Source organism: Pinus tabuliformis, chromosome Q (genome assembly GCF_031772625.1).
Source record: "Pinus tabuliformis cultivar Carrire ecotype Pingquan chromosome Q, CPIR1, whole genome shotgun sequence".
In the NCBI taxonomy this organism is placed as follows: domain Eukaryota; kingdom Viridiplantae; phylum Streptophyta; class Pinopsida; order Pinales; family Pinaceae; genus Pinus; species Pinus tabuliformis.
Window position 1 is genome coordinate 433,197,480 of NC_142296.1, and position 13,975 is coordinate 433,211,454.

The window sequence follows — 13,975 nt, forward strand, 5'->3', positions numbered from 1 at the left end:
ATTCTAGTGTTTGCACACCCAAACCATAACCTCATCATTCTTCGGTAATCCCACCATCCAGCAAAACTATCCTCATGTGTACCCCACCATCATGCAGGCGTAGCACGTAGTGCCAACTGTAATGCTTGGAAGCAGTTATCCTCAGGGACTTCGTGCTCAAATTCATCTAAAGGCAGATCTATGTCAGTTAAACCATCATAATAGGGTAATTTCCTTATCTCCAACAAAACTCAGCATAATTACTTCGCCATCATATTACATCTCAATGTAGATACTTCGTGCAAGTGATTCTACCAATGCTCTAACTCCTCATTAGAATCAGAGGTGCAGGAAATCTCTCGGTCCCAGGTCATCCGTCCATTTGTTGTTGGATTGATCTAGTCCTCATCCCGCAGACTGGTATAGTATAGTGTGCCCCTTCTGCCCAGTCAATTCCCAAGAGCACAGGGTAGGGATTACTACCATCAACGATTTCTATAGCCTCAAAGTCATCCATCACACTCGCACCTTCTATATCAACTGTTACTCCATATAACCATCCCATGGGGATGATTTTCTACTGGTTCACCATCCTAATTTGAATCAGGCACCACCGCAACGCAGGTCTCCCCATCCTTTCCCATTTTTTTTCAGTACTACGTTCACATCAGACCCCAGATCCAAAATGACCTGGTTCATCTCATAATCACCTATCTGCGTGGTGAGCCTCATCTCGCACCCTATTCACGCCTTATGTTTGCCAATTTTTCTGACCACCCAGTGTCGATCAGGGACCTTCTCTTCATTGGCACATTTATTTATTAATTCCTAAAGGCCTTCCAAATCTTTGCTATCACACAGCGTTTTTATGCAGGTCTCCAAAAACGTAGTGATTAAAAAGGGATCAACCTCTGCAGGTGCGTTGATTTCTTGTGTCTTGTCTTGGCTCCCTAAGGTGGAGGCCTCAATGAAGCTCTTCTTGGCTTCCATAAATGTTTCCTTAGAATGATTTAGCTCAAATTTGACTTCCTTCTCTGGCACTTTATAGACCCATCATTCTTCTTCAGGTTGTTTACCCTTATCAATGCTAATCATCATCCCACTTCTTAGCACAATGTTAATGCTTTTATCTTCTTTGCAGGCATCAACCCTCATCATCTATACATTCTGTGTAGGCTACTGAGGTTGCATTTTCTTCTATTGCATATTAGCTATTAGTACTGGGCATTCTTCTATAGTATGGTCAAACTGTTTGCAGTATTGACATGATGGTTGTGAAGGATTCTGGTACTCTCTCGCGTTGTTCCCTAGCTATCCACAATTGTAGCAGATAATATGACCGCAGCCTCTACCAGGTCCTCCTCCTCCTCGGCCCCGTCCTCGACCCTGGTAACCTCCACGCGCTCCTTCGGTGCCCTGATCTGGAGGCCAAGTTTCTGATTGTATCTGGTATGTAGGTGTCCTCTGTATCATCATCTCATATCTTCGACAGTGGCAGTCATCATGGCTGACAGATTTATAGAAGTTATAGAACAACTGCTGGGGTGTCTGGATGAACTTTTGAAGTAAATGGAAATTATCCGTCGCATGTTGTCCAGCAACTTGACAAATAGCACACAACAATGCAACCCCCACACTCGACCCTACTGGGGCTTCCAGCTTCAGGGGAATTAGCCCCCCTCCTGTAATATCATTCATGTACACTGGACAATGGCCTTTATCATGCCCATGGACCTTGCACTTCAAACACTAGACTTCTGCACGCACTTCTGGTTTAGTCTCCTTTTCTTTATTCAAACTATGTAACTCTAGGTGTAAGCTAGCTAATTATGAGTGGATCTGTTGTACTCCCAAAATCGTATCATGAATAGGTGATTCCTGCAGCCTCATTGCGATCTATAAGGCTTTTTCATGTATTTCTATCTTCTATTATGATAGATAAATTCTCAAGTGGGATAAAAGCAACGTGATAAACCATTCATGATGTTGGATATTTGTGATCTGCATGTTAGCCTCTCTGATCTGACACTTCAACCTTTTATAAAATTCCCAAGCCGTATCATCAACCTTCATCATGATCTATTTAAACCCAATTACTGATTATGAGTTAGACATAGGCTTACTCAACTCTTTTCTTAAATCCGCCTTAGTCTCTGCTAGCATTGCAAGAGGATTATCGGAACAATACTTAATGTACTAGGTTAGCATGCGATCTTTCAAAGCGCTAACCAACTATGCCTTCTCTATATTTTCATTAATAATCTGTTGTGTTGACCATACAATGTTCGCAACAAACCAAAACGTCTCTGCATCTTCACTTCCTATACCCTTGAAGATCAACATCTTCATTGCCTTCGCCATGTTGAATGGTGATGGTTGAGGTGGAGGTGTGGGAAAAGGTGTAGGTAGTGGAGGTGGGGGTGGAGGTGGAGTGGAAGGATGATTTGCTTGAGGAATCCCCTGAGTCATTAGTTGAACAGTGCTTCACGATGTAGTTTAGCTCGCCCCTTCATCATCACTTGGAGGAGGTCCAATCAATGGACTATACTCTGGTCCTGATCCTTTGAGATTTCTAAAGAACCATCTGCTTCGCATACATCAAGGTAATGGCATCACTCATTTTTCACATAAAAACATTTTAATCCAAGTATTCAATAATCTTAAATACTTACCTCACAATCCTTCAAAAAATCGTTGCTTTGCTTCGCTATAGATGACAGAGGTATCAATTGAAAATTCTGTAACAAATCCTCCCACAAACCGATCGAGCCAATGATCGACAACCCATGCAATCTTGTTTTAAGAAGTTTTTAGTCATCGTAGTAATTTTTGAGTCCATACTATAGGACTATCGAGCTTCCACATTCCTTGACTATCTGTCAATTTAGCTAACCAATCATACAGTTCCATGGGGAAAGAATAGAATGATATCTCATGTATCTCTGTATATTATAGATACCTATTCAACCACTCTTCCTTCGACAGGTGAGGGTTCCTCTTTTCTTGTGCCGTGAACTCATGAATCTTTCAAGCAGATCCCACACATATCTTTCAAGCAGATCCCAGTCATGGCAATAAAACCATTTGTTGGCTTAGGGGGTCCTGACCCAGGTTTAGAGTTAGCTGCACCAACCGACAAAATCCTACACTACTGGGCCTTTCGGAAACAACTTGCGTAGCGCAGGCTGCAATCTCACCCGAAGCAGTATGGGGGGATGCAAGAACCAAATTTCTACATGTAGAGACTAGTGTGATGTCTTCCAGCACCTCAAATCTACCTTCACGCAGATCGATAAAATATTAGGATATGTTGTTGCAACTCTATCAAAGTAGCCTTCAGACCTTCATGAAGGCCTACGATTAGTCCTTGCGAACCTCTAATAGTCAATTCACCTACTTACGTGCATCAGAGAGAAGTTTTAAATTAGTGTTCATGCAAATTTACTTAAGTGATTAGTAAACATAAAAGAAATTACTAGAGTCTTCGTGAAAGTATTTAAACATAGATTGCGTGCATTATTAAGAATTATTTAAGATAATTGCGTAGCATTCAATCAATATCTCATAAAACAAATCATTCATCAGCAAAATATAACATTGACAAAGATAAACATAAATACTCAAGAATTCTTCGGAAAACTGTCTTTATTGATCTTCAATTCAATGTTATAGACTCAAATTGTCCCACGCACACAGCTGTCGGGGTCCGCACACTCTGCTAAAGACTCTACCTAGGCCTCTACGCACTTAGCTACGAAACCTTTATTTCCCTATCTAAGCGCAGGAAGAAGAGCCTCCCTACCCTAGCTCCTATCCTAGACTCTTCAGTCAACCCAATTACCTCTTAGTTCCCTCTTGTTCTTCTAAGTCTACTTGTCCCTTCACTAAGACTCACTATTTATAGACTTTTCATACAATTCCATGGTCCGTGGACCATGGGTGAATCTCAAAACCGACTCAAAACTTTACATAAGACAACGGGCTAAGCCCCTTTAGCTTCTATTCATCTACACGCTCTACATCCAAAAATGGTGGAGACTTTACATTATTTACAAAAATTTACCAAAACTTGGGTTATCTTAACCCCAAACTAACCCAGGGGACCCCATCCCAACACTAAAGCTGCTTTTTGCACAAGTGGGTCTGCTCTGAACTTGCAACTTTGTTCTGCCTCTGCACTGTCGATAATGTTTCTCTTGCCTTTGTCGCATGTGAGTGTGTTAACCTCTGCTGTTGGTGTTGTTGGTGCCCTCCTAGATGTTGCTTCGCTAACCATTCCACAACGATGCCAAACGGTTCATTGGGCCTGGAGGAGTTGTGACAATATCTCCATGGGTCTTCCTCAGCCTAATGACATGCCCTGTGGATCCACGAAAATTGCACTCTCATGCAGTGATCCTTGACAAGGCAATGTGGGTCATACAGATTGAAGCTTTTGGTGCTGAAAGTAAATTTATTGAACTCTTCAGTCATAGCATCTTCATGCTTGAGATTTTGTATCTCGTACAACCCAATCTGCAATGGAAGAGTGGGCCAAGGTGCCTTCTTCTTTCGGTGCAGCCTAGCTGACAGTCCTGCCAAGATGTGGTATGATACTTGTTGCATGATGAGCTTGTCCATGGAAAAGTTTGGAAAAACATGTGGAGGCTTCTCCACACTGTACATTCGAATGAAGGTGCCAAAAGGTGAGGCATACCAATCCACTATGTCGATTAGTGCCTTCATTTCTGCCTTCAACATGCAAGGTGGATCCCGCTCAAATATCATCTTGTACACCGGGATAAAAAATGGTCTAACAATGGTGTGATGACCCCGCGGAAGCTGCATTGAGAAAAAAGTTTACAATAAGTGTTCACAAATGTTTCCGCTAATTTCCATGCCCACTTCAAGCCTTGGAACTGTTGACGGGCATAGATTGCATCCAAGATGTAAGTGGACATGTATATTTCTGCTTGCTAACCTTTGGGCAGCTGTCGAGCTCTTGTTACTTGTTCCTTCAGCTTGTGAGCCAACATGTCAAATCAGTTTCATGCTTTTCCTTCACTAGCCAGTTGGTCCAACGCGATCACCCAACTCTACGGGAAGGTCTCTCTTCTCTCTTGGCCATACAAGTGACATGAAAAGATGAACAATTACTGATATGCCTTCCACATTATCTTCATCTTATAAATCTGGTTGGGTGTCATCCTGCATTTGGCTGGCTCCTTCAGCTTATTCTTCAAGATATCCCTGGAGTTAGCATTGCTGCTGGGTATGCTGAAGGGTGTCTCCATGGTGATTATTGGCTTTGATAAGTTGTACATCTATTGATAGTCCTATGCCCTAAAGGTAGCAATCCCTATCCCATTGAAACTGCTCAATACCATCATCTCAGGATCAATGTGCGAGATGATCCAATGTATCATATCCGCATATGGGAACACGGGATACCTGCATGCAATCCAGTACAAGATGGACTTATGAATGTTCACATAGACTTTGTGGTCTTCAATATCTTCCCTAAATATTCCTGAGAATGCATCATTTGCCTCTTGCAATCTTAGCTTGATGTCTTTGTCTACTATTAGCTTGGTGTCTTCGTATATCGACAAACTCATAGACACTCGCTCAATTGCATCTCCAGTTGCACTTCCATCGGTGTCTTGTGACCCTGTTCTCTTGGAGGCCATTGATCCTGAACTGCTGAGAGACAGACGAACACCTGCTATATCTGGAGACATGGCGACATGCATGGTAAGAAATCTGTTAGTTAAAAGAAAAGAAAACTTGAGGACTGACATGCAACATACCAGAGACATTACTGGCAAGGATTGCTTAATTTTCACTAGGAGGCCAGGAGACTGACTGTCAAAACTGCACAAAAACCAGTCCAAATTGTCGGTAGTCTGGTTGACTATTGGAATTGCGTTATGCACAATCCAGACTAGCCTGTTGAGTGCTGAGATTGCACAATGCGCAATTTCAGCTGTTATTCTCTTGACCTGCGAGAAGATGCCAGAATACCAAATATACGAAGAAACACAACCCAGAACACAGAACAAAATGAGAAATAACAACATTTATTTTATTATTCAGAGATGAAACAATGTTCACTTGCCTCTTCAAGGGGGCAACCTCCAATAGAGCAGGGCTCAATTACAAAATAAAACATGAAGCTCCTCAATGGGGAGTCTCTATCCTTTATATAAGATTTACATGTGCAATACCATGGGTCGGTACCATAGTTCTCTTAATACCATCTATCTAATACCATGGCCTGTTTGCAACTAACTGTGGTCCCTTTCTTTAAATGTGGGTCAACCACTTACAATTATTAATATGGGCTTTATTGACTCTTTAACTAACTATAACTATGGCTTGACCCTATTACATAAATAAGGGGGTTATTGGACCCTAACATGCCCCCTCCCCCCCATAAAAATAGCCTTGTCCTCAAGGCTGAAGCTGCGGAAACTATTGAAGAATAGTGGCTGGTTCCCAGGTCACATCTTCTGGAGAGGTGTCTTTCCACTTGACGAGGACTTCCTTAATCATGCGGCCACGTAGATGCCATTCTCGCATGTCGAGGACCTGTTCAAGTTGGAGCCAGATTGAACCTTCTTCATCCAATTTAGGTAGACTGGTTTGAATTCTACAATTGTTCCCCACCACTTTCTTGAGGCTTGATACATGGAAGATAGGATGGAGTTTTGCAGTGGGTGGAAAGGCTAGCTTGTAGGCTACTTCTCCAATGCACTGGAGTATTTGATAAGGTCCGTAGAATTTTGGAGATAATTTCTGACATCCCTTGTCGTTGAGTGATGTTTTCTTGTATGGTTACAGCCTCGAGAATACCTGATCCCCTTCTTGAAATGTGCGCTCTGAATGATGTTGGTCTGCCTATTGTTTCATGCGATTCTAAGCTTGATGGAGATTACCTTTGAGACGGGCTAGCATGGTTGCATGGTTCTGTAGGATTTGATCCACTACATTCACCTCATCCAAGGATATAAGAAGTAGGTGAAGTGGGGAGTTGACCATAAACTGCTTCATATGGAGTCATCTTGGTGGTGGCATGATAGTTAGTATTATACCACCATTCAGCTAGAGGTAACCATTGTACCCATTGATGTTGCTTTTCTAAATTGAAGCACCTGAGGTAGGTCTCCAAACATTTGTTGATTGCTTCAGTTTGACCATCAATTTGGGGATGATAGGAAGTACTTAGTTGGAGTTGGATGCCTTGTAGCTTGAAAAGTTCTTGCCAAAAGTTACTGGTGAAGATCGGGTCACAATCAGACACAATGGAAGTGGGCATGCCATGCAATTTGAATTCCATGAAAGATTGAGCCACAAAAGTGGGGGTAAATGGGTGGGGCAGGGTGCAAAAAATGAGCATACTTAGAAAGTCTATCCACAACCACCATGATGACTGACTTGTTTCCTGACTTTGGAAGACCAGTAATGAAATCCATAGGAACATCTATCTAGATTGAGGCAGGGATGCGAAATGGTTGTAAAGTGCCTGGGGACTTGACTATTTCTCCTTTGTGGCATTGACACACATCACATTTAGCTACAAAAGTAAGAATGTCAATTTTCATGCCTGTCCAAAAGAAGGAATGACGAGTGTGAGCATATGTCTTCTGAAACCTTGCATGGCTTGTAGTGGGAGATGAGTGCAACTCTGCCAAATTGCGTGTTTTGAGGGTGGATTTTGGTGATATCACTACTCTATCCTTGTAGCGAAGAATCTCATCCTTCCAAGAGTAGCCCATTGTGGAATTAGGATCTGCTCGCAAGCTATTAATGAGTTGGGAGAGCGAAGGATGTGAAAACCATTCCTTGTGGGCTTCTTCAAACCAGTCTCAAATGGAGAGAGAGATTGCTAGTAGGGTGATGTCCTCCTCAAATTGGCGTGATAAAGCATCCGCTACTACATTTTTGTGCCCTTTCTTGTAAATTATCTCATAATCATATCTTAACATTCTAGCTAGCCATTCATTTTGCTATGGCTAGGATAGCCATTGCTCCAAAAAATCTTTGAGGCTTTTATGGTTTGTGCGGATTTGGAAATGCCGCCCTAATAAGTATGGTCGCCAGGTATCCACTGCATGTAAGATGGCCATCATCTCCTTCTCATGGGTAGATTTTCCCAGATGTTTCCCACATAGTTGTTGGCTGGTGAAAGCCAAGGGTTGAGCTTCCTGCATTAAGACAACCCCAATACCCGTACCTGAAGCATCACATTCAATCACAAAAGATATGGTGAAGTTGGGTAGTGCCAATATGGCAGTGGAACATATGACATGTTTGAGAGCCATAAATGCCTGTTGCGCTTCATCAGTCCAGAGGAATGAATTTTTCTTAAGAAGGTGAGTGAGGGGTCTAGCAATGCGACCATAATTGTGGACAAATTTGCAATAGTAGCCGGTGAGACCCAATAATCCTCTCAAACTCTTCAAGGTCTTTGGTTGGGGCCAATCTTGCATTGCCTGGACATTTTTGGGATCCACCCTGACACCTTCACGCCCCACAATGTGGCCCAAATACTCAACTTCTTCCCTGCCAAAAGAGAACTTGGACAATTTGACAAATAATTTATGCTTCCGAAGTAGTTGCAACAGCAGGTCTACATGCTGAAGATGTTTTTCCTAGGTGAGGTTGCAGATGAGAATGTCATCAAAGAAAACGAGGAAAAATTTTCTGAGATATGGTTTGAGAAGGTGATTCATGAGTCTTTGAAAAGTGGATGGGGTATTACAAAGGCCAAATGGCATGACCAGGAATTCATAATGGCCTTCATGAGTTTGGAAAACAGTATTGGGAATGTCTACTTCTTTCATGCATATTTGGTGATAGCTCGAGCAAAGATCTAGCTTAGTAAATAATTGAGTACCATTTAGTTCATCTAGCAAATCATCAACAATAGGGATAGGGAATTTATCTTTAACCATGAGCTTGTTGAGGGCCCTGAAGTCTGGACACATGCGCCATTTCCCATCTTTTTTGAGCACCATGACCATAGGTGATGAATAAGAACTAATGCTAGGACGAATGACACCAGCTTCCAAGAGTTCCTTGATTATTTTTTCAAATTCATTCTTTTGGACGAAAGGGTATCTATATGGGTGCACATTTGGTTGTTTTTCCCCTAGGAACAAAGTGATGCTATGATCATGTTCCCCTATAGAGGGTGGAAGCTCGTTAGGTTTGTCAAAGACCTGCAGGTGGTTGTTTAAGACCTATTGCATCTGAGGATGAATATGAAGAGTAGTGGGCTTGATGGCCTGGATGGCATTAAATTAGGTGATAACTCCATGATGGCCCTTTTTCAACAACTTTTCCATTCGATGTGAGCTAATGATAGAAGGAGTACCTGCTTGGAGTCCGCGGAGGGTATTCATGTGGTCATTTTGCTTAAAGCTCACATATAACTCCTAGAAATCCATTGTGATTAGGCCTAGTGTGCAAAGCTATTTAGCTCCCAAGACAGTGTCACAACCACCCATGTTCATGGCAAACATGTGGGTCTTTAGGTGGTAATCTCCCATCTGAAGCTTGATATTTTCACAGCGGCCTTCACATTTCATTCCCCCCATCAACAATCTGTGCCTGGAAATTAGAGACTGCTCTGACAAAACAATGAACAGCTTCGATGACTCTCTGATGGATAAAGTTATTTGTGCTACCACTATCAATCAATGCTAATACAGGACGATGTTTAATAAAACCTCTAATTTTGAGAGTTTGGGGAGAAGAAATGCTTGCCAAATCATGGAGTGAGATAACTGGTTATTCTGGCGTAGCTGGGAGCTCATTGTCCTACTGGTTGTCTTCATCTTCCTCCTCTAGTCCCTCAAAGGGTGGGGCTTCCTCAAATGACTGTGATCAGTAGCATCAATTTTAAAGAATTTGGGTCCTTGCATTTATGCCCCAGGGAGTATTTGTCATCACAGTAGTAACACAATCCTTGCTTTCTTCTTTCAACCATTTCTACGGGGGACACCTTTTGAACCTTAAGTGTTTGGGTAGTGTCGTGACCCTAGCTGGGGCATCCCTTGGCTATGAAATTTGGACGAGGTGACTGGGCTGCTAAAGCACGTTCCACTTCAATAGCCTTTGTGCAAGTTTCCATCCATGTGGATGGGTGGTGCATCCGGACGTGGGCTTGGATGGCTTCTTTGAGACCACTTATAAAACATTCCAAGTAGAATTCATCTCCCAGACCTGTTGTGCAGAAGGCCAATGTGTCAAAGGCTGTAATATAGTCATTTATTGTGCTTGTCTATCTGAGCTTAGTAAGATGACCCAAAAAATTAGATTCATGGTCAAAGTTGTCACAAATGGATTTTGCCAACACCTGCCAAGTAATTTTCCTTAGATAGAATTTCTAATGCCACTCCCACCATTGCCATCTTTCTTGGTCCAAGTAAAGGCCTCCCACACATAGTTTAGTTTCATCACCTATGATGTTATTCAGAGTGAAATATTGGTCCATTTGTGCTACCCATATTGCTGGATTAGAGCCATCAAATTTGTACATATCTAGCTTGGGTGGTTGAGGGTGGGAATGTTGGTGATTTCCATGGAAGTGAAGATGATTTCTAGATTCTCCTTCAAGGTCTTCATTAAAACCATATGCTTATGATTGTAACACCGACTTGCCCCTTGTGTCTGTGTCTATTAATGTCTGTATCTGCGCCGTTAAAGTAGCCAACTATTTTTCAGTGGTCTCGATCTTCTCATTGGCCATGGATTGAGTTCTGGCTTCTACAATACACAGATCCGGGTCACTTGTCATCACTTTGAAAAAAAATTGGGACCACCCAAAAATTGACACTGACAAGTGAATGGTACCACCTCGCTCAGCTCGTCGTCCTGATTTTTTTACTTTGAAAGGAGTTTTACTCCCCTCTTATCAATACTGCAGTGGCCAATTTCCAGAAAAGTTAATCCTGCCCAATGTCCTGCGAGAATCGCCCCAGGGTATAGGAGCCACAAACCTCCCTACATAAATGGTTAGATCTATCCGTGAAACCCTCAATTGTTGAATGTGAGTTGGACTGTGGCTGTGAGATAACCCCGGCTGCTAGATCTGAATGGTACTATGGCGGTAGACCCTGAACTGGTGGATATGATTGTTGTGGTGGCGACAAAATCCAAACTACTATATCTGATCTGGCAAAGAATATAATGGGTGATCTTTAGAGAGACGAGGAAACTATGTTCTCAAGGAGTGCCAAGCGATACAAATCACAATATACATAAGGGTCCAACAGTAGTACTCGGCCCAATCTTTCAGGGCACTAACTAAGGAGGATCAACCGTACCCTTTGCCGTACTACCCGACTACCCCCCAAGTGTTGTTCTTGATGTACTATAGTAGCAAGACGACTGACGGTTTATCTACAGTGAGGTTTTAAGTGAGCCTAAGGGGCTTTCAATATACCCAGAGGGTACGTGGAAGACAGTCCGTGCGCTGTTCTGTGTAATGTGCTATTACTCGAAGGGGTACCCATACGGGTTATAAGGGAGTCCAACAAGCGTGACCACCTCTTGTATTTCCTGCGTGCATGCCTCCCCAAATGCACAGGTTTATGCGCTCAATGAGATACGCCAATGGTATCACAGCCACAGTCCAAGAGCATAACAAGTGGTATCAGAGCGCTTTCTAGGGCCAATGGTATCTCAACGCCTTAGAATTCAGCCTCTTCGAGGGGGCAACCTCCTTTAGATTACATAAATGAACAATTCTTGGATGATACAAATGAAAAGACCTCCTTTCTATATATAGGAGTCTAAGGGGTCATAACATAATCAGAGCCGACATAAAAATAATAATGTAAGGGCACAATAATAACAATAGTGGGCTTCTATGGGGCACAATAGTAACAATATGGGCACTACATGGGTACATCAATATAATAAGTGGGTTGTACTAATAACAATAAGGGGTTACACTAGTAGTATATGGGCCTCACATGCCCCTCTCTTTCAAAAAGCGTTGTCCTCAACGCTTGAGTAGTTCTTGATGCTTCTGTATAAAATTCTTGTCCTCCCATGTGGAATCTACAGTGGGTAAGTTCCTCCACTTGATGAGATACTCTGAAATTGATCGATTTCGTAGCTATCGGGTTCTTGTTTCTGTGACTGCTCCAGGTTCCAATATGATTTTTCCTTCCTCTTCAATTTCTGGCAATATTGTTTGAATTGGGATCTTTTGCAACTTTTGAATAAATGGCCATACTTCTTCGTCCTTTTTCCATTCATCCCTTGCTTTGTTTATCCAATCTGGTTGGATAATAGAAATAGCACAAAACAATGCTTCCACATCCTCATCCTTGAAGAGTCTTCCCATTCGGTAAGGTCACCATTTTTTAAGTGCATGTAGTATTGCCAACATTTCCTTCTCATAAATAGCTTGCTTGAGATGAAGCAATAAAAATACCCAATCACCTACATCAAAACATTTTTCACTACGATGTTGATCTACCTGTTGTTTCATTTGATTTTGCACTAGAGTGGCGTTATCCTTTAAAATTTAGAGAACTTGTTGTTGATGCTCGATGTGATCTTTCACTGCTTGAACCTTTTTCTTCTTGATATGTCCATCTATCTCTAGATTTTGAGGACTGGTAATTTCTTCCAATCCTTTACAAGATATGGTTGGATTCATTTCTTGATGCTCGATGTGATCTTTCACTTCTTGAACATTTTTCTTCTTGATATGTCCTTCTATCTTGATAGTTTGAGGAGTGGTAATTTCGACCAATGAATTACAAGATATGGTTGGATTGATTTCTTCTTTCTTGATGTGATCTTTCACTTCTTGCACCTTTTTTTTCTGGATATGTCCTTCTATCTGAGAGTTTGAGGAGTGGTAATTCTTGCCAATGCTTTACGAGATATGGTTTTATTCATTTCTTCTTTAGCTGGGGTGGGGCCCTGGCGTATATCTTCTTCTTTTGATGTTTCTTGATCCTTTTCTTCCTCCTCTTCATATTCTATGTAAAATAATTTCTTCTCAGCACACTTATGACCTTTAGTGCATTTTCCATCACAATTGTAACAAAGCCCTTTTTCTCTTTTTTCTTCCAATTGTTGTGGTGTAACCCTTGTAGGTTGTGGAAGGCTAGGAGAAACAACACTTCCATCTGTATAGTTGTCAGGGGTATGCTTCCTGGTTTCCATAATTTTTCTTTCCACTATGTCACAAAGCCCTTTTACTCATTCCAATTGTTGTGGTGTTGCTCTAAAGAAGGTGTTGCTCTTTCTATCCTCATAATGTGCTATCATTTCCTCCGTGAAAATTGACCACGTAACAAGTTGTTTGCAAGAACAAAGCCCTTCATACCATAAAAATTGATCTGGTTCTAAATATGAAGATGCAATACATACCTTTTGTAACAGTTGTACACCATGTAGATCAAAATATTGCTCCATCTGAAGTATCCAATTTACCGGATCCTTGCCATCAAACTTCCTCATCTTTCTTTTTCTTGATTTTAGGAGCTCGATCTTGAAACGACTATAACTCTGTACTTTTAGATCTTTAAGTTCTGAAATTTCTACCTATGGTAGCCCTCTATTTCCTCTTTTCAATGCCACCAGTCTGATCCAAATTGGATTTTCCAAGGAAGAGTTATGCACAATCTCCCAAGATGACCTGATTATAGACTAGTTCAGTAGAGCGAACTTGTACGATGTGCCACGAGTCACTGTTTCGACCTATGGTTCTGAAAAATGCATACAAGAAGCTACAGTCTGTCCTCTTTCTGTACCTTCTTACGAAATTTAAATCGGATCCTCAGAGAGAAAGTTATGACGATTTTCCCCAGGTCACCTATTTTGAATGTAATTCAGGAGTCTGCAAAAAGACCAACTTCCTCAGATCATATCTCCGACAATGTCTTCCGCAAAGCTCTGAAATTCGGACCCAAGGTTCACCATGATTTCTTCTCAAATGGGTTTTTTTTGTGACTTTTGAAACGTCATAGAAAAAAAATTATAGTGA